Source organism: Microtus ochrogaster, chromosome 10 (genome assembly GCF_000317375.1).
Source record: "Microtus ochrogaster isolate Prairie Vole_2 chromosome 10, MicOch1.0, whole genome shotgun sequence".
Classification (NCBI taxonomy): domain Eukaryota; kingdom Metazoa; phylum Chordata; class Mammalia; order Rodentia; family Cricetidae; genus Microtus; species Microtus ochrogaster.
In genome coordinates, this window is record NC_022016.1 from 35,610,641 (window position 1) to 35,614,646 (window position 4,006).

The 4,006-nt window shown below is 47.5% G+C and overlaps 1 pseudogene; it reads right to left on the minus strand.

The window, feature by feature from the left end:
• Nucleotides 1-2,677: 2,677 nt before the first annotated feature.
• Nucleotides 2,678-3,484, minus strand: LOC101982873 (annotated as a pseudogene).
• Between the last annotated feature and the right edge of the window lie 522 nt (nt 3,485-4,006).

A 4,006-nucleotide genomic window follows, 5' to 3' on the forward strand; every position in this document is an offset into this window, starting at 1 on the left:
TCCACTGCACCTATGACATCTGGAGCCTTGACCATGACTGTACCTGGAGAGGAGCCCCCAGTGCCTCATCAGCAACTACCAGATACAGGGTCCAGTCTGCAACAGGAGGAAGAGAGAACACCTAAGCCACAGGCCCTACCTGCATCAATTGGAGGAAGAGATGGTTAGGCACCAATGCAAAAATACATTCAACAACCTAAAGAACAATATGGCAACACCTGAACCTAGTGGTTCTACAAAAAGAAGACATGAACATCCTAACCCAGAAGAAGCAAAGAAAATGTCCTTAAATATAACTTTCTGAAGATGATAGAGAACCTTAATGAGGAAATGAAAAATTATCTTCAAACTTCATTTTCCCAATCCTGGCCTATGTATGTCCTTTTTTAAAAATCACATATCAATATGAAAATATTTCTCATAGATTTACGAACTACATGTGTAACTACACATCTGACACATTACAAAGGAATATTCATGAGGATAAAATCCATTCATCTGCTGTATCCACTCACCTCACCTCTGTGTCCCGAACATTGTCTGGTATAGCCCACCCAAAGTGTTTATGGGATGAAGATAAAACAAATGAATGAAGAATCCACGGGATTGAGCATATGAAATCAGACAAGTATCCATGCTTCTAGTCATAAAGCTGCAAATAAACCTCCTTCCAGGACATGGACTCAGATTTTGCCAAGGCATGGCCAACTAAAACCTTTCCAAGGTAAAAATGAGGTCAACCCACCCTTCCTTGTATCCCTGTTGGGAAATGGGTCCTATCCCAGGACGTTTATGTGATATGAACTTACCACAAGTCTAATTGGATACAGTTAGATTTTAGTTTATGTGATATGAACTTACCACAAGTCTACCTGGATACAGAACACAGCAGAACCACAACCAAACAACAAAACAAGGAAGCTGGGAGAAGTGCTCCCCAAGGACCTGCTGGTGTTGTCTGAACAAAATCACATGATGTAGGAAAGACAACTAAGGCTGCCCTTGTGAGGTGTGCTTGTCGTGTGTCATTCTTGAGGCAATCAATCTATAGAGTCACCGCTTGCTTGGTGGTGAGAATCGATGAGGTTTAGCACTTTCTTTCAGTGTCTGGCAGATCCTTGCTTGCTCCAAGTGTGTCCCCCACAGAAAGAACCAGAAACACAGTTCTCTTTGGAGGCAACAGGGGAAGGAGGATGCAGAGCACACACAGTGTTCTCAGAGGGACTTTGGAAGGTTGGGGAATGACATCAGAGATCAGAAGAGGAGGACAGGGACTCATGTCCTGAACTCCACAGTTATGAGACACTGTCCTGGGATTCCCAATTCCTCTTCCCACAGGTCCCAGTCCTCTCAAAGGGAAGTTTCCAGCAAAGGAATTACTTAGCCGAAGCCACAATCCCCAGCCCTTCCCCCATTTCCAGGTTATACCACCCTCTTGCAAAAGAGAGGTGCACACATCTGCATCAGGGGTAGCTGTGAGTTTAAAAAGGAAGGCGGAGCTAGTTTGGGTAGGAGGTACCTAGAAGGTGTCAGTTGCTACAGGCTTTTCAGGGAGTCTTACCAGAATGGGATGCCTAAGGAAGGGCAGTTTCCCTTTGCCTGGGCACTGAATGGAACCACCTGTGGCTCCAGGCAGCTGTGACAGAGCATGGACAGCCAAGTTCTCTCTATACCATGGAGACATGAGGCACAGCCATCAGATGCCCCATCCCTCCAGGAAGGCAAGGATTATTCCAGCCAGCAGAACAGTGTCAGGACTGCTATTCCTGGATTCACCAAGTATCCATTTTCCCAAAGAAAGCACTTGCCCTTTGCCCAGAGCTATGTTAGCTGCTTAGGCTTCAGGCTGTGTCAGACTCTCTGAAAACACACAAGCCTGATAAATAGATATAAACTTGACATTGGCTTCCATTCTCCCAGTAGGCCCTTAGAAAGGCCATTCAGTGACCATCTAACACAGGTGCTTTGCTCAACAGCTGACCATTGTCACTATAAACAGCCAGAAAGAAAGAAGGTGGATGCATTAGGCCATTCTTGTAAAGCTTCCAGTTAAGCTCAGAATGTACTATGTGTGGATCCTCCTGGCCTCTGAAGTCCCAGAGGCTCTCCTCAGGGACCTCCCTGCCCAGCAGACCTTTCCTACCCTTCCTGTGTCCCTCTTCACACTGCTGTGTGTATTCTCTTACAGGAGTTCCTTTGGTTTTCTGAAAGCCAGAAGGTGCCAGAAGGCTTTACTCTGTTACCCCTCCTGCCCTTCCCAATCCATGTTTCTTGCTTCCCTCTGTCCCACCCCCAGGGAGCCTCTCTCTCACTCTGGCTCCCCTCCACTTCTCCCTAGGCAGACCCCTCCTCCACAGCCCAACTCCAGTTCCTTCTCCTCCTCCCCCCAGGACCAGACCTGCTAAGTCCCATTCCATTTTTAGATGATACTAGCTCCCTTCTCTCACAGGCTGAATTGACAGCTGTTCCCTCCTTCCCTGCTCCACCCACCTAACACACCCAGTGTTTTCCACAAGGCAAAGTGCTTACAGACAGCATGCCATACACACAGAAATGTGTGTTTGTCTGGACAAACTTACACCCCCGGCGAGTTCCCCACACACTTAAAAGCAGCAGCCTCTGAACATCTAGAAATAACAACTTTATTTCAACAGTTGTGGTGGTGTAACTTTGCCAATTAGACATTTTCCACAAAATCATAGACATAGATATGAAAATCATCAAATTTGATAAGATACACCGATGGTAGGGCTTCTATTTTGCCAATGAACTTGCCCGTTCTTTTGCTGCCATCATCATTGGCATATTCAACCTCTTTTCCTATGAGACCATTCACAAATTTCAGACCCACTTCTAGTGGAGAAATCTCATTATAAACTGGCAGGATTCAGAGATCGCCCTCTTTGTAATCATCCAGAAGCTCGTACATGTATAAGATGGGATCATTTGTATAGGTAATATAAAAGAAGCTATTAAGAAGAGGCGCTTTTGGCAGAACCATCCCCCTCCAGAGATCTTTGGAGCCATGCTCACCCTCAAATATGTGATCCACCACCTTGCCAATTATTGTATCAGCAATGTCGGGATCGGGGACTGGGGATGGTTTTACTATATCAGAGAGCACTTTAAGGGACAACACTCTTTCATCTTGATGAAGTTCTAATCCATAGACGCAAGTGATCCCGTCGTATTTCACCAGATAGAGAGACGGATTTATGGCCACTTGATCCAGAACCGTTCCTCTCCAATGGATGATGGAACCATCCTCTTCCTTCCAGTTGTGGGAAATTCTGCAGCCCACGATGTTCCTTTCGGCCAGGGACGAACATCTGCTCCTCTGCCTCTTCCGCTTAGGTTTTTCCTTGGTCAAGGTTGCAGTTTTGTTGGTGTCGTTATCACAGAACTCATGTCCAGCAGCTGCATCTGCAGGTTCCCCTTGGGCCTCAGTGGTCCAGAAATACTGGGTGCTGGTGCCAGGGTCCATGGCTGCATTGGAGAAGAGGGACGAGACAGTTAGCTGAGGGGATAAAGGGCCAACTTACTCACACACATCCCTTGTTAGATGCCTCCACTCCAGGAATCTGGTCCCTAACTGGCCCTCACCCCCACCCCAGGAGCCTGAGGGCAATGCTGGATACCTGGGTGGGTGCCTGCTGCTGTGCTGCACTCTCCTGGGTTCCCTGGTGTTGTTGGGAAAGGCTGGAGAGCTGCAGTGGGGCAGAAGATTTGAAACAGGATATGGACCTCCGAAATGCTGGAATCAGTGACTCTTAAGCTCAACTGTCCCCGCCCTGTGCTTCCCCCCCCCCCGCACATGGCCTGATCAAACCTGGAATCAGTGACTCTTAATATCAACTGTCCCTCCCCTACCTGTGCTTTGTCTCCCACATGGCCTGAGCAAACCTGTTTGGAAGCAGAGAGGAGACGCATGGCAAAGCTCCTCTCCTCCTTCCACCTTATCCTTCACCTCAGTGTCCTGAGCATTCCTCCAGGAACTTGCTTTTTC